Consider the following 17,908-nt stretch of genomic DNA (forward strand, 5'->3'; position numbering starts at 1 on the left):
TGAGGAAACTACATACATGTACACAACAAGATGTGAAAAACAATGCTTACTTGTCAATGAAACACCACACCTTCAGTTTCTACTTTAAAATTTTGTTGAGAGGGTGTGTGGCTGCAAGCTAAAGGAAAGTTTGGCTTGGGTTAAAGTGTGGCCTTATTTGTGGGAGCCCACCCTATTTTCTTCTATCATAGCGGTGAAACTTCCCTCGGAAACACAGTGCCACCTATGTGCCCTGGTGGGCACACTCAGGGCTGGGGTTGGAATACCTGGGTGGGATGCTAGAGTCTGGATTTCCCAGTGTGTTGAGCGCTCACTGAGATTAACAGCAGAGTCTCCCCTCGCTGCTGCCTCAGTGGACAAACCCAGGATGGCCTCGGGATCCCTGCGCTATAGCTCGCTCTGGGAAGCTCGTGGCTCCTGGACAGCCATATGTCTGTCAAACCAAACTGGGATTGAAGAGAAGGGGACTCCCTCTGGTGATTTTAGCCAGAATAAAGATGTCTCTTGAGCGGTGACAGTTTCTGGAGTGAATGTCCTTGAGGGAGGAAAGCACATGTCACTGTAACTTCTCTGCCCTTCCTTTCTTTATGAGGTCTGTCACAGCGTCTGGAGCCCCAGCAGTGCCCATTCTGATCTGCAGAGCCGACAGGTGGACATAAAGCCAGTAAAGAAGGTGAAGGAAGGGGGTGTCTTTTTCTCCTGACAGTTTATCATTTAGTACCAGATGGACTAGTGTAGGGCTAAAGCCATTCAATTACTCAGATTTCCATCATAATTATTACTTTCTTTACTTCTACTAGCGGTTCGAGTAAAATCATCATTGTTACTTGGAGTTCGCACTTTGTCATGTGGCTGTGCCTTATTTGCAAAGGGGAGTTCCCATCTCTCATCTCTGGCCAAGAAAAGAAAGAGGATGGGGAAGTGACATCCCTCAGGGTTTACAGTGGAGGGAAATCATGAAACCCGGGCCATTTCTGACCCTTCCCTTTCTCATCTCGGGATGGTTAGGGTCAGTCTGCTTCTTTCCAGCTTCTGCTGAAACACTCCCATGTGCCCCAGAATATGATAAAAGAAAATTCAAATTTGAAGGGCATGAGTAGTTTATGAAAGGATGACCCTAGACATTGTATTATTTGGCTTTAGATTATGTTTTGGTGGTTTACCTTAGGAGTCTTTGAGAAAAGCAGCTGCCAGCAAAATTTCATGCCACTTCTCTGTTGTGTAGCTCTTTTATATAGTATCTAGGATGGGATGTGACTTGTGAAACTCTCTGTGGAGAACGAACAGCCCTGGCCCTTCTGCCCAGGGCAATCCCAGGTGTGGAAAGAAGAGAATGGCCATCAGGCCAGGATGCTTTGTCCCACGTATAGTAAAGGGCCTCATCACCTCCTCCCCGCAGTGCTGTGAGCTCTCCACTTACACGAGGGGTTGGGTTTACGGTTTAATTTCCCGATTTCTTGGTGACGGCTGCGGTGATGGGACAGTCTATAATTAAATGTTAATTTCTCTGATGAGGTGTGTGAGGAGAGAGAGAGAGAGAGAGACAGATTTGATGTTAGCACTCTACTGAGCTGCTGGGTGTCTGCTGGTCTGAGAGGGGGGACCTGCATAGGAAGCTGAATGTGACAAGAGCATCTTAATTTAACACTTGAGTCTGTATCGTTTTGAGAAAAAAAATACCCAAGCTAGGACAGGTCTGTGTACTGTTTTCATGTGAGCCTGTTTTCTGTGTCCTTGTTTTGTCTTTGACACTAGAGTGATGCAGGCCATTCTTAAGGTTCTAGATTTAATCATTAGGCTTATTGCTCTCCTGAAGCATCATCAGTTCCACAGGTCTGAAACGTGGTTGATGCGAATAATAAGTATTAACTAACTGAGGGATAAAACCTAATCGTGTTGAGATTAACATGAACATTTTGTAGTCAACCATAAAATGCCTCCAAGAACATAATGACTTTCTGGTGCTGAAGTATCTAAAATGCTTCTAAGTTTTTCATTTGGTAAACTTTATCATAATTTCGTGTTCAGTTTGGCCAGGGCACATACATGTTTTCTAAAGCCACGTGTGGTAGAGAAAACAGGACTGTGACAAAGGAGCACCTTTAAACTTGCCTTTTCTCTGCAGTTGACTGAGGAGAAGGGACACAGGAGTGAGTAGGGAGGTGTGCAGGTGAGCAGGCAGCCTGCCGGGGTCCAGTGCTTTCAGGATGCAGCACGTGTGCAGGCGCCGGAAATCCGTGGTTACAGAGAGCGGAAGCCCAGGAAGCAGAACTGTGGGTGTAAAGCCAGTTGCCACAGCCACCAGCACAGCTGCCTGGCCCATGCAGGTTTGCATTGGATTTGGAAAGTCGGTAAAGAAACAACAGAGCCAAAAACTGGTGGGCCATCATCTTTAATCCTAGCTTGCACCTGGCGGGCAAGTAAAACACACACTGGGCTCCAAAACCCACTCATTCAGTGCTCACAAAGCTACTGACTTATCCGAGTTTCCTAGAATCAAAGGTTTCTTGCTCACCAGACTTACTCACCTCTGTTCCCTATCTCCTTCCTTCTCCCTGCACAAACTCTGCACAAACTGGCCTCTCACTCAGCACTCCGCCATCTTGGCTGCTTCTCCTGGCCTCCTCCACTTGGTCTTTTTCTGCTCTCCTCTCTAATGTTAATCTCAGGAACCAAGAGAGCAAGCTCCCGGTCTGCCCCACTTTATAGTGCAGAAATCAAAACCTTTAATTCAATATACAAAATAGGGAAGTCTCTAATAATACAAAGTCACTTATCTGAGGCATGATGGGATTGCACCACCCCACATCAAAAAGGGTGGGAAAGGCTTAGTCCTAAAACCAAGCCCCAGGCTACAAGGATCCTGCCTGCCCACAGCTTGCTCCCAACACACATTAATATCACCTGGGCGATGGGCTTCTATGTGGGCAGTGCCATCTTTAACAAAGTGAGCCTAATATATTTTATCTGCCCAACAGTAGGTGTTTTAGCCTGTGGCTGCAACATTGCTACATGGAAACGCTCTTCTAGGTCAAGGGAACATCATCAATTCAGAATTTGGAGACCTGATATCTATGTGTAAGGCCAGGAACCGCCATCGTGGCCATTCACATGCAGGCTCCCATTGGATTCGGACAGTCGGTAAAGAAACAACGGAGCCAAAAACTGATGGGCCATAGTCTTTAATCCTAGCTTGCACTCGGCAGGCAAGTAAAAAACACTGGGCTCCAAAACCCATTCACATTCAGTGCTCACAAAGCTACTGACTTATCCGAGTTTCCTAGAATCAAAGGTTTCTAGCTCACCAGACTTATTCACTTCTGTTCCCCATCTCCTTTCTTCTCCAGCGTCAAACTGCTCAAACTGGCCTCTCACTCAATACTCCGCCATCTTGGCTGCTTCTCCTGGCCACATGGCCTCTTTCTGCTCTCTGTTCTGCTCCCTCTGCTCTCTCATGCTAATCATCCCAGGAACCAAGAGCGCAAGCTCCCGCTCCGTCCCCATTTTATAGTGTAGAAATCCAAACTCTTAATCCAATATACAAAATAGGGAAGTCTCTAATACAAAGTCACTTCTCTGAGGCATGATTGGATTGTACCACCCCACATCAAAAAAGGGTAGGAAAGGCTTAATCCCAAAACCAAGCCCCAGGCTACAAGGATTCTACCTGCCTTTAGCCCACCCCAACACACATTAATATCACCTGGGCAATGGCCTCCTCGGGGGCAGTGTAATCTTTAACAAAGTGAGCATAATACATTTTATCTGCCCAACACTATGACAAACAAGTTGACTTGGAGAATTATGAGTGTAGACATGAGATTTACAAAGATAATGTTTTTATTTCTAAAGGATAAACCTTTTTCTGACCAATCACTGTTGGCCATTGGGTTGGCCTCATCCTCCTGTCATGACTCTGTTCACCAGAGCATCCATCTGCCCATGGGGACATCTCTGGACATGTAGGGAGGTTCTGGGTGAGGGTGGGGAGGGGGAGCAGCTTCCCCAGAGCGTCTGTAGACAGATCCCGGTAACTGCCCATGGCTTCATAAGCAAGAAGAGGGAAGACTTTGGTATGTTTGCCCAGGGGATTCTGTGATAAGTTTAGGTTTTATAAGAGTTAGAAGAAGATGTGAAAATAAAAAGGGGGCCCAAACCGATCTGGCTGAGTAGCATCAGAAAGCTTCTTCAGAGACCTGACAACCTTCTTAAGAGATGTGGAAAGAGAATTTTATTTTGAGTGAAACCTCCTGCTAGGAAGGCAAGATTTCTTTCTCTGCAGAACTTTCTCTTGAGCACAGCACAGCCTCCGCCCACCAGCTCCAGCCTGGGTATCTGTAGGCGGATGGGGCGGCATCCAGTTCCTCAGGTGTAATTTGCTTTATTTTTCTGGGTGATTTTGTCTGATACCAGATTAGACAATGTGATCATTGGAAGCATCTCAAGAAGCTGGCTTTTGGGTTGTGGCCTGATCTATTAACATTTATGCAGAACCTGAAGTCAAATGAAAGAAACCACATTCAATGTTTTCCTTGAACATGCTTATTGACTTGGGCTTGCCTCAGGGATTTGACTGTTCTTGACAGGGAGGCCAGCAACCTGACAACAGAAAAAAAAAACAGAGGTGGGCCACAGTGTCCTAGTCACAGAGGAGAGGCGGCTAGCTCACAGGGCGACACCAAGCTCACCTCTGGATTTCAGAGAGCCAGCAGGAATGCAGGAACGGTCTTAGGATGAATCGCTTGAGTGATGAGATCAAACAAATAAAACAATCTAAAGGTCAAGAAATACAGAGTTCTGGATTCATAAATAAATAAATGTCATACCTACCACAAGGAGTGAATTACTGTTAACAGCTTATAAAAACAGAGGAATAAAAACAAATCAACCAACATCCTTGGTCAGTTTAATACTATTTGTCCAACAAAGTGGGGGTTTGTCTTTTTAATAGTTTGTAAAGAGAAAAACCCAACCCCACTGCTGGGCGTGGGGAAGGGGCAGGGCAAACACTCCTGCAGGTGGTTACCACAAGTCAGACAGAGCCCTGGGCCCTTTACCTGCGTTATCAGGCAGAGCTTTTCAGTGGAAAATAATGGAGCACCATTTGTAAAACATGGTGCATTTCAAACTGGGCTTGTCTTCCTTCCAGTTAGTTCGAAGGAGTGGGACATTATTGAATGTCATGGTGAGCCATGAACTGTGGCTCTTTTAACAGTAGATGAGGTCAGAAATTTCCTAAGATTATTCAACATTTCTCTCTCAGGTATGATGGTTTATGTCCCCTGGTTTTGCTCATCAAGGATGGGGAGAGTAACGTTAGTGTCCTGGGCTATAGTTTTGAAGGGTATATATAGCAAAGAAAATGAAAGGAGGATCTTTGGCTCATACAAAGGAGAGTTCACTTCCCCAGCGTGTTTGCATCAGGACATGCCTGGCCTTCTGGTTCCATTTAGCGAGTCGGATTTGATCAGATGTCCCCTTGACGGAGGCTACAGGATGGGTAGACTGGCTTCAGGATAAATCCAAGGCAGCTGCCATGGTTGTTTTTAAACATTAAGGAAGCTCTGCTGTTTCTTCATGGGGCGAACATTTCACTACAGTCTGTGCTGTAATGGATGATATGACTCATTGCCAAATAAAAAAAGAGAGAATCTTTTTGTTTCCCCCATGCGTGTAAATACTCTAAACACAGTAGTGTTTACAGGAAGGATAATGCACCATCTGGTTCAATGTGTAGTAGCCTATTTCTTATTTTTATCACTAATTTATATTGAGAGGATGACAAATAGAACAGAATTAGATTTCTGGTTATGCCACGCAGTAAAGTAGTAATACATTGCTAGGGCTTCTGTAGTCTCAGAAGCATGAAACAAATGCTTGGGGGTAATGGCTCATGTGGTGGCACTCTGTGATGCAAAAGTGGGATGTGTCCTCCTTCTTTGGGCCTCAGTGCCCACCTTTGACAATGGAAGACCCAACAGGTCACTGGGACTGATTTTAGCAGGAGACGTAAATGTTCGGAAATGACTTCAGTGTACTGTAAAAACAACAGTACAGTTTGACTTCTGAGCCCAGCAGTTTGCTTGGTCCAGATAACTGTTCACCATGTCAACCAGCAACATTAGCATCTAGGCACATAAGATACATTTAGTCACAGGAAACCCAGGACTGAAACAGCCCAGGTGAATGCTGGATTGGCTTGCGTTCGTACTAATCTGATTGACCTTAATAAGTTAAAGGAGAACATCTTTTTATTTTTCTGTATTGAGCTGAAGAGAGCATCTTTTATAGCTAGAAACTACTAAAGAAATACTGTCTGTTCTTTTCTTAGGAAAATATTTTTTTGAGTGATTTAACCTATTGCCACCTCACTAACAATTCATTGTGAATTTCATAGTCAGCCATCTTTCCAGGGACCAAAAAGCCCCCTTTCTCCTTCTTGCTCTTAGAGCTGACCGTTGTCTTAGTTCAGATTCATTCTGGGAGGTTTTGATGTCAGTTATGGATTTAATTTCCCCTTTCCTATGTAATAACCAAAGGGCTGATATATGCACCACTTTTGTTTGCTTTAACAAAAAATTAAGTAACAGTAGTAGCTATATAATTTTAAAAAATTAAATCTTTATCTTAGAATCTTGAATTTAGATCTGGAGTTAAATCTTAAATCTTATTTTGTGTGGGCAAACTACTGCTTCCAGGTTAAGTCTTGTCTAATGTGTTTTGAATAAGTAGAAATTGAGAGACCACAATTTTCACAAAGCCTCAGACACCCTTCTCTTTCTGGGTATTGAGAATGTCATCTACAAAGGATGGATCAATTTAGCTGTCAGAATGAACGCTGAGGGCCCAATTGCCCATGCAAATTGACCACTTGTGTGAGCACTACAAAATTGCCTACATGAAAAGCAAGCCTGCCCTTTGAAAATTGGGCACATGGTGGCAGAAATAAGAAAGTAGGCACTCTTCAGAGACCTTGGTGTCCCCAGAGAGCCGATTTTTAGAAATTGCTCATTTTGAGCAGTTGCTGTTTTTTTGGGCAACTTGTTTGCTTTAATAAAGAAGTAATTTCTGCCCCTCTCTTTCCTCCCTCAGCTCCCATGCCCCTTAGCAGCTCAGAGCACATCTCATTGTCTGGTGTTGGGGAAGAAGGGATAGGAAGCACTTTACTCCAGCTTTATTTTATGAGGCAATATATTGGTTCCAGGGTCAGCCATTCTGGCCAGCTTAATATACTCAACAGAGGGTGATCTTCACGAAAGCTGAATAGAAAACAAATGGGTTTCTTTTTTCCCAAATGCTGTTAGAATTACTCAACACGAGAAATAGAATCCCCAATTTCCATCTTTCTTCTCTGTAGGACGCAGCTGTGTTTAATATTTCAAAGGCATCACGTATCACAGTGACAACTAACTGATGGAGGGAGGGGTCTCGGGTGGATCTGCATGTGAAGGCTTTGAACAGGAAGCGTGTTTCCATACCTGGTGCATCTTCCTTTTTAGATACAACTTTCAGAAGTGCCCGCTTTTCTGTGAAGGAACGCAGGATTTGCCTCTGCTGGTTTCAGCCCTACAATTGTATTATTCAGTGACCCAAATGTTGAGGTCTTGTGGTCTCATGTGAGGACACACTGTCCAATGGAACCGCAGCCATCCCTGGGGCTGGTCACCATGTGTTCCTACTTGGGGCCTGTGATAGCCAGAGAGTCAATGACGGCAAATTGTGACATCTGGCACTCGTTCTTTTTAAATGTACATAGTGTGATTATCAAAGAGACTCTTTCTTAAATAATCTTGACCAGTATGTGGTATCATTTGTACAGAAAATAATTAGCTGGTTACTAATGAGATCATTTCCAATTTAGGGGAAAGCTGTTCTAGAGGGTGGATTTCTTCTGATCAGAGCCCCTTTGTGTATTCAGCTGGGATGCAGGAGACAGTATCTTATTACCCACATACACTTTCCATAATATGGAAAGTAGGCAAAACATTTATTTAGTTTCTGCGGTACAATATTGTGCAGCTACAACTCTTAAGAACTGGTTTTAAATGTCTTTCTCCCTGCATCTCTGTTGTGTCACACATTTGTGTGTGTGTGTGTGTGTGTGTGTGTGTGTGTGTGTGTGTAAGATCTCTAACCTTCTGAAGCCACAACTATTTACACTGGTGTTTCCCTGTGGAAACACTACTTGCTTTGGATGCTGTTTGCAAATACAGAGTTTGGCATAAAATCTACAGGCTGCCCAGAACAGGCAAACCTAGGGGCGAAAGAATGCCTTTGAAACAGAAGATAACCTAAGAGTTGGCCCATGACATCACATCTGTTTCTAACCCTGCTTTCAGTCAGCATTTATGCGTCATAATGTCAAACAAAGTTTAAAGTTTAGATGGGGATATTGAACAAATCAACAGATGTATATTTAAAAAAACAAACAACAATAAAACACCATTTTAAATTGGAATCCTGAACCATCTCGGATATAAACTGGTCAGCAATCTCATATTTGGAGTGATCAAAATGAACCTGCTCCAATGGCCAGCGTCTGGACCCAGTGACATTGACTGGAGGGGAGGGACAGTTGGCACTTACAGACCTCACCTTTACAATATACTTTCTTTTTCAGCCTCAAGCTTTATGCCCAGTTTGCTTTTCCCATTCACATTGTTTTCTTGAAGGCTGGCAGTTTGCTCAGAGACTGGGAGCAGAGGGAGGGTGCGGAGGCTCCCTCCTCCTGCTTGCCTGGAGCCCCGCCTGCCAGTGGCTGTTTATGCCCTTAAAAGTTTGCACCGCTCCCCAGCACCCACACAACTCTGTAGGCTGCTGCTTGCTTGTGTATTTCTCTCCCTGCCCTCCTTTTCTCATGTGTCCTTCCTTCCTTCCTTTTCCGTTGTTCCCTCCCCAGTCTATCAGTTTTGTGTGGATGTCTCTCTTTTCCTATTGCCAGCACTTCCTTTCCTTCTCCTGAATGGCTGGGGGTTCCGGATGCCCACCCCAATCCACAGGAGCCCACCTTTCTCACAGGCAGCATCTTTCTTTGACCTGCGTGTCCACTGTGTCATCCAGGGGGGCTCATGTATTTGAAGGGGACAACAGAGACAGAGGTGACAATGCAGGAAAAGCAAACTTAGGAACAGGGTCAGAAGAGGGAGCAACATGGACACAGAGAGTGAACAGATTGCCTTCACCCCTGTCCACCTACCTCTGAGTGGTGGATTCTTCAGACAGCTCCTCCACTGAACCAGGGGCATTGGACCAATGAGCAAACAGTGATACTATCCTCTACTTACTTTGTATTATAATGCATAGTGAGACAATTCTGAGTCTCATTGTTTACGGTTTTGTCTTAAGTTCAAACACATTCGTTCCTCATTTAATACAGGCTCAGTTTCTAGTCTAATGTTTTGTAAAATTGGGCTATGAGTTATAGTGTTGTTTTTATTATAACAAATGATGCTCCCATTGCTCTTTTTTAAAAATTATATTTAGAAAATTAAATTTAAGGGGGTGACACTGATCAATAAGATTCCATAGTTTCAGGAAAACCTTTCTATAACATTTGAATTGTTGGCTATGTTGTTTGCCCCTCATCCAAAGTCAAATCATTTTCCGTCACCATATATTTGTCCCTCTTTACTCCTTTAAAGTCCCTCTTTATTGTCCCTCTTTACTCCCCCTACTTTTTCCCCATATCCTGCACCCCCTCGTGAGCATTATACTTTTATCTGTGTCCATGAATCTCAGTTTTACATCTCACCTATGTGTGAAATCATATATGTAAGTTGTAACTAATGTTTAAATTTTATAAATGCATTTCAGTTTAGAGACCATTTTCAGAGCCTGCGAAGATGGCTGGAGGGTACTTTCTGGAATGGTTTATCATTTGTAAATCATAACACCTTGCAGGGGGCTAATTCTGTCCACATGTGTGTCTGGGGCAGGTTTGGGGGGTAGGTGAGGCTCTAATTGAGAATTATAATGCAGGGACTTCTGAAATAATTTCTACTAAATAAAGATGACATAAGCTAAAAGAGAAAAGAGTAAGAATCACATGGAATTAAAGTCAAATGGGGACATATCTATATTAACCAAAAAAGCAGTTTGTTATGAATGGATAGTTAAATATCCACCTTAAAATATACATATTTCACTCTCCAGTCTGAGGCCAGCCTCTGGAGCTTTGTTGTTTCTGTACCTACTCTGTTTTCTATAAAATATGTCAGTAGTTTATGGTTTATACATCAGCTAGTCTATGACCTCACTGGGGAGGATAGGTTGGCTCAGCCTTCAGACTTGAAGGGGCCATTGTCTGTGACTTTAATTTAGCTTCCATCAAGGTCACTGCTCTATTGCCATGGTTTCTGCTTGCACATGTGAGTTGTCCTCAGTGATGTATATGCCTCTAGAGGGTAGAACTCCTACCCTGGCAGGGGTGAACTTATGGATCAGAAGGTCCTGATGCTGTTCAATGACCTTCATGCCCTAGGGTGGTGGTGAAATGTCTTGTTAATCATTTATATAAACATTGGAATAGTAAAACCTTTTAGGGTGTATCATCAGTGCGAAGCCTGCTGTTGGAATCAGTTTTGGTTTAGACTTCAGATTCTAGAGGAAGTTGCGATGTCCCCTGAGCCATGTGAATTCTGTGCTGGGCATTCTGTCACTTGAGTGTCTCCTTTTCACAAGGAAGAGGCCTGGATTCGGCATGGATGTTCTTTTCCTGCAGTATTTGTTGGCTGGTTGCATCAACGATTCTGAATTCTTACCCTGTCCTTTCTGGCCGCTCTCTCCCTCTGTTTAAGAGGATGGCCATCCTCTGCAGGCTTGGCTCTTGGATGTCCTAGTGGAGGGGCGTCATCAGCTAATTTATGACCTCACTGGGGAGGGTAGGAAAACTCAGCGTCCGGACCTAATTATCAGGTCGGTTTTTAATTTAATTCTGACATGTGGGAGCTGATAGAAATCTCCAGGTATCCATGGCAGCAAACAGTGGACATGTCCACCTTTATTACATTTTGATTAAGATACAAACAAATAAAAGGAAATTTTAGCACTAAGTGTAAAACAGGTTTTAAGGCTCCAGAGAGAAAGTTTGTGTATTCAAAATGCTGTCTAATAAGGAAGTCTCAACCAGCATATTTGTTGCCACACCCAAAGGAGATGTTATTGGTGTTGTAAGAAAGAATTGGCTGCTCCTAGGAATTTTTCCTGGGCCGAGGATTCTTCCTTACCTTGGGGAAAGCTCCTTTACTCCTCTTTTGGCCTCAAGGATTTGCATCTGCACCTTCTCCTTTCCAAAGGATGATGTCACAAACTTTCAAAGCTTCTGCTGGGACCACATCGAGATCCAGGACACTGCACTGTGTCCACGCACCTGGGCGCCTTCTTGGGCATTCTTGCATGTGTTGCTTTGGATCACCCCCTTGCTTCCCATGAACTGGCATATCCTGAGACAGGGGCCTCTAGAGAGACAGGTCACCTAGCCACTGCCATCTGACCTCTGAATTTGGAGACTTCAAAATTGCTTTTTAGCAGATACAAAATTTTGCAAATTTCCAAATGGTGTAATGTGGTTTATTTTCTGCAGGCAGATAGCTTTTAGGTAATTACTGAAGGAGACAGTGTGGGAATTATTGCATAGAGGAATAGCCAGAATTTTCTAGAATGTTCTGGGCAGTTCTTTCCCTTTTCTTGTCATCATTCTCAGCTGCAGCCTGTGTGGGGTTGGGATAGGCAACACCAATGTGTTCCAGGTTTATGGCAGCCAGAGAGCTGCTGAGTGTGGAGAGTAGAAAGAAACTATGTGAAGGACAACAGAAAAAGCAAGAGCCCCGAAGTGCAGTATTTGAAGTCACAGGCATTCTCAAGTAAGAACGGACACATTTCCTTTGTGGATAACAAGTGGGAAGTGACCCATTTGCTGGCACACACAGTTCCAGGGAGACTGGTGTTTTGTGGTAGCCTTTCCATCACATTCCAACATCAAGTGTTCAGGATTTTTGTATGTTGAATTAAATGAAGAGATTGATTGGTTTGGCTTGATCTTAGTCAAGTGTGGAATTCAAATAATTGAACAACCAGTTCTCTGCCTGAATGACCGTTTTAAGTATATAAAAATGATATGCCGAAAGATAGTTTATTTCATGCATTTGATACTTAAATAAAAACAATAAAAGAGGGACACATAACAAGATTTATTTATTTATTTATTAAATTTAATGCAGTGACATTGATAAATCAGGGTACATATGTTGAGAGAAAACATCTCTAGATTATTTTGACATTTGATTGTGCTGTATACCCCTCCCCCAAAGTTAAATTGTCTTCTGTCACTTTCTATCTGGTTTTCTTTGTGCCCCTCCCCTCCCCCAACCCCTCTCTCCTTCTTCACCCCCTCCCCCTCCCTCCACCCCCCACCGCTGTTGCCATCACGTTCTTGTTCATGTCTCTGAGTCTCATTTTTATGTCCCTTCTATGTATGGATTCCTCTTAGTTTTTTTTTCTGATTTACTTATTTCACTCTGTATCATGTTGTCAAGGTCCATCCATGTTATTGTAAATGATCCGATGTCATCATTTCTTATGGCTGAGTAGTATTCCATAGTATATATGTACCAAAGCTTTTTAATCCACTCGTCCTCTGATGGTCACTTGGGCTGTTTCCAGATCTTCGCTATTGTGAACAATGCTGCCACAAACATGGGGGTGCATTTCTCCTTTTAGAGCCGTTCTATGGTGTCCTTGGGGTATATTCCTAAAAGTGGGATTTTATATATATATATTTTAATTTTTTTTTAATTAAATTTTTTTTTTTCATTTTTTTTTTTTTTTTTTTTTTTCAGTTTTCTGAAGCTGGAAACAGGGAGAGACAGTCAGACAGACTCCCGCATGCGCCCGACCGGGATCCACCCGGCACGCCCACCAGGGGCGACGCTCTGCCCACCAGGGGGCGATGCTCTGCCCATCCTGGGCGTCGCCATGTTGCGACCAGAGCCACTCTAGCGCCTGAGGCAGAGGCCACAGAGCCATCCCCAGCGCCCAGGCCATCTTTGCTCCAATGGAGCCTTGGCTGCGGAAGGGGAAGAGAGAGACAGAGAGGAAAGCGCGGCAGAGGGGTGGAGAAGCAAATGGGCGCTTCTCCTGTGTGCCCTGGCCGGAATCGAACCCGGGTCCTCCGCACGCTAGGCCGACGCTCTACCGCTGAGCCAACCGGCCAGGGCTCCTTTAAATTAAATTTAATGCAGTGACATTGATAAATCAGGGTACATATGTTGAGAGAAAACATCTCCAGATAATTTTGACAACAAGATTATATTTTAAGGAAGAATTTTAAAGTATTAGTGGGAAATATTAATACCTGACAAAAACCAATAAAACTATTAAGATATTTTCGATGGACTGCTTGTCACCCCCTGATTGTTTGGCACTTTTTCTCTTTACATTATGTTTGTTTACTGAAATAACAAATGCGAGAGAATTAAAATGTAGTATTTCATCAAAGGTATAATTAGTTTTATGAAATGAATAAATAAATATTACAAGCATAATTCCAACAATTTTTTTTCACATATGGACCGAATGACATTACTATGGATGCTTCAAATATGCTGTTGCGCAGATGAACATTAAAAAAGAATAAGGAATGTAAATTTGTGATTTCCATATTGGGTGGCTTCCCAGGTGCCCACTTTAGAGAGAACCCTGATTATAGGTGACACTTTAACAACTGGTTCTCCAGATTCAACTAAAAATTAGGTGTCGGTTCTGCCGAACTGGTGCGAACCGGCTAAATTCCACCACTGAGTAAAATGAATCATTTTTATGGTTTATAGTTTATAATTTTATGGTTTATAATCATTTTATGGTTTATCCTATAAAGTCTTATATTGTACACCCAATTAAAATGTAAATAAAAATACAAACTCAAATTTATGGTATCAGTTTATGGAAGAAGTCAGACCCCCCCGATCCCTCCTCCATTCGGAGGAAGAGGTAAGGAAGAATGCAGGGGGAAGGGAGCCTGCAGGGGATTAACTGCTTCCCATAGTTCTCTGAAAAGGTGCATGGGGTGACTTGCTACACAGAGAAAGGAAGATAGAACTTACCTGAAAACCCCTTCCTTCTCTTTTTTTAAAAGTTTTTAAGACCTTAATGTACAAATTCCAACGCTTACCCTCTGACCTCACCTAAACTCACCCTCCCATCCTAGTGTCATGTGAGTGACGTATACCTCTAGAGTCTAGACAAAGGGATCATGAGACCCTTACATGCAAACGTGTATTCTGTAAAAGGTTTATAAGCTGTAAGAAATCTAACTTTGAGGAGCATGTGTTTGGTTGCTTTGGGATTACGCTGCTCCACCAGCTAAATAAATTCTACTTCCTTCATTAAGTTGTCTGGGCGTTTTTGTCCTCCTTTGATCCCTGCACTAAGTTTATTCTAAAACTTATGTCTTTAGTCTCCTACTTTTTTTTTTCTTTTTTCAGAGACAGAGAGAGAGTCACAGAGAGGGATAGACAGGAACGGAGAGATGAGAAGCATCAACCATTAGTTTTTTGTTGCGCATTGAGACACCTTAGTTGTCCATTGATTGCTTTCTCATATGTGCCTTGACTGTGGGCCTTCAGCAGACCGAGTAACCCCTTGCTCGAGCCTGCAACCTTGGATCCAAGCTGGTGAGCTTTGCTCAAACCAGATGAGCCTGCGCTCAAGCTGGCAACCTGGAGTCTTGAACCTGGGTCCTCGGCATCCCAGTCCAACGCTCCATCCACTGCACCACCGCCTGGTCAGGCTTTTATCTCCTATTTTTAAGATGTATTACTTAGGGCAAATTCACACAACCGATCTGACTTCGATGTTCAGACTACTTGAAGTAATTCAAATGGGTTTGACTGTTGTTTCCAGAGATTAGTTTTCATATGTTAGCAGCATTTGAATTTGTATCTCTCCTTTTCTGAAGAAAGAAACCCATTGGTGTGTGGATATTAATTAAGCCAGAACCACCCTGTCATTTTTAAGCTGTCTTGTGTCACTCTGTGTTAAGTCTTGTGTTGCTAAAGCAACTTAGTCTCCTTGTTCATGGCCCTAATGGAACTTTCTAGAATTGATGAGCAATGACCACAGCATTAAATTGGATAAATGGGATCATTTTCTTTTCTTTCATTTTTTGCAGCATTGGTGTGTGAGAGCTGGGCTTGAGTGCGCAGATGGCCGTGGATCCTTAGTGTGATACATGACCCAAGAAACACTACCGCCCTTTCCTCCTTGGTAAGTCAGAGACCCAGTAGGGAGTGCAGGAACCAAGCACTCAGTATTGTGGTAGTTGAGGAACTTCACGTATCTCTGCTGTTGAAATGACAGGGAATGGGCAAGCTTTCAGAAAGATAAGTCTTCCTTATGGCAAAACTCTTTTGAGCTAACCCCGTACTTGGGAAGACCAAAGCCTATCGACATAGTATCCTCTGGCCCAGTGTACTTGTCCACCTGGTTTCAGTTTGTTTTCACCCCTATACATACTGTAACTTATATATCTTAGGGCAAACATGCGATTATTTTGACTATCTGATAATGATGTTGCACAAAAGTGTTCTGGTACCAAATCTCCCTCTTATATCACAAGTAAAAGCAAAGTTTTATGAGTCAAAGTTGAACAGGATTGACATCCTTAAATCATGGGATAACAGAGGGACACCCTTTGCCACATATATCAAATGAGGTGATTTTTTGGATTTAACTTTTTTTTACAAAAGTGTACCCTGGTACCTTCAGGCCCATTTGACTCTACAGGCTTTCATCTTCAAAGATGGGCAAAGAAAAACCAGTTAATTTGTGTTTCTTTAAGGAGTTTAAGCAGGGAACTACTCTTTGTTCATTCATTCATAGAAATACAGAATTGTAGCAAGCCCATGAGCCTGATGCAGCACTTTTGGAGATAATACATTCTTCTTTCTTTTTTTCAGAGAGAGAGAGACAGACAGACAGATGACCAGACAGAAAGAAGGCAGAGAAATGAGAAGCATCAATTCATAGTTTTGGCACCTTAGTTGTTCATGGGTTGCTTTGCTCATATGTGCCTTGACCAGGGGGCTCTAGTTAAGCCAGTGACCCCTTGCTCAAGCCAACAACTTTGGGCTTCAAGCCAGTGACCTTTGGGCTCAAGCTAGTGATTGTGGGGTCATGTCTATGATTCCACGCTCAAGCCAGCAATCACGTGCTTAAGGAAGATGAGCCTGCGCTCATGCTGGTGACCTCATGATTTCGCACCTGGGTCCTTAGTGTCCCAGGCCAATGCTCTGTCCACTGTGCCACTGCCTGGTCAGGTGAAGATAATACCTTTTTCATGAGCTATTGAGTCATAGAAATGTGTTCTTCACTTTAATGACAATGATAGAAAAAAATAAAAATTATGATTATATAAAAGTAACAAAAAGTTATATATGGTAACTTATTATTAACCAGAAAAAATTGCACAATAATATATTTAATATAATTCTATTTATCTTAAAAATGCACACATACAAACATATAATCTCTACCTACAAGTCATGTGTGTTCTAAAGTCTACCAGAACATATATCAATATATGCCTAACTGTAAATAGATTAACTCCGCAATCGAGGATTTTGGCACTTTCTGAGCCTTATATTTACTATCTAAAATTTTCAGTTTTAAAGTCTGCAATCTGAACTAAAGAAAAAAAATAGATTCAAATAGTAAATAGTGATTGCTCATTGTAGGAAATATAGGGTATGGCAAAAGTAGGTTTACAGTTGTGAGTACACAAAACAGTTTATTCTTGTATTATTATTTATTAATCATTGCATTATTTTCCAGATGAAAAACTGTAAACCTACTTTTGCCTCACCCTGTAGGTAAAAGAAAGGCAAAATTCACCCATAATTCTTCACTAAAGAAAACTGATGTTGGCACTTAACGTGTAGTCTTTTAACGCATGTAAAAAAGATTCTTTTTTTTTTTCCTTCTGAAGTGGGAAGCGGGAGGCAGAGAGATGAACTATTGCATGCACCTGACTAAGACCCACCTGGCATGCCCACTAGAGGGCGATGCTCTGCTCATCTTGGGCATCACTTCGTTGCAACCAGAGCCATTCTAGTGCCTGAGGCGGAAGCCATGGAGCCATTGTCAGCACCGGGCCAACTTTGCTCCAGTGGAGCCTTGGCTGCAGGAGGGGAAAAGAGAGATAGAGAGGAAGGAGAGGGGGAAGGGTAGAGAAGCAGATGGGCGCTCCTCTTGTGTGCTTTGACTGGTAATCAAACCCAGGACTTCCACATGCCGGGCCGACGTTCCACCGCTGAACTAACTGAACAAGGCTAAAAAAGATTTTTAATTTACAGAGTTGAATTATTACTAGACATGAAATTTTATATACTGCTTTTACATGGTATAATATATACTTGTATATTATACATATATGCTAAAGTATCATTATTTTTTTTTTTCCTTTTTTTTTTTAAATAAATTTTTATTAATGGTAATGGGATGACATTAATAAATCAGGGTACATATATTCAAAGAAAACATGTCTAGGTTATTTTGTCATTAAATTATGTTGCATACCCCTCGCCCAAAGTCAGATTGTCCTTCACCACCCTCTATCTAGTTCTCTGTGCCCCTCCCCCTCCCCCTAACTCTCCCCCTGTCCTCCCTCCCCCCACCCCTGGTAACCACCACACTCTTGTCCATGTCTCTTAGTCTCATTTTTATGTTCCACCAATGTATGGAATCATGTAGTTCTTGTTTTTTTCTGATTTACTTATTTCACTCCTTATAATGTTATCAAGATCCCACCATTTTGCTGTAAATGATCTGATGTCATCGTTTCTTATGGCTGAGTAGTATTCCATAGTGTATATGTGCCGCATCTTCTTTATCCAGTCTTCTATTGAAGGGCTTT

At 42.6% G+C, this 17,908-nt stretch overlaps 1 protein-coding gene across 2 annotated transcripts in view; it reads left to right on the forward strand.

Annotated features, from left to right (window-relative positions):
- Positions 1-17,908, forward strand: part of SEMA5A (semaphorin 5A) — a 487,022-nt gene that overhangs the window by 106,393 nt on the left and 362,721 nt on the right. For both annotated transcript variants that reach the window (XM_066374585.1, XM_066374594.1), the window contains exon 2: positions 15,167-15,261. The gene's annotated coding sequence lies outside the window, so the exon portion shown is untranslated. The remainder of the gene's footprint in view (positions 1-15,166; positions 15,262-17,908) is intronic.

This window comes from Saccopteryx leptura, chromosome 1, assembly GCF_036850995.1.
Source record: "Saccopteryx leptura isolate mSacLep1 chromosome 1, mSacLep1_pri_phased_curated, whole genome shotgun sequence".
NCBI lineage: Eukaryota > Metazoa > Chordata > Mammalia > Chiroptera > Emballonuridae > Saccopteryx > Saccopteryx leptura.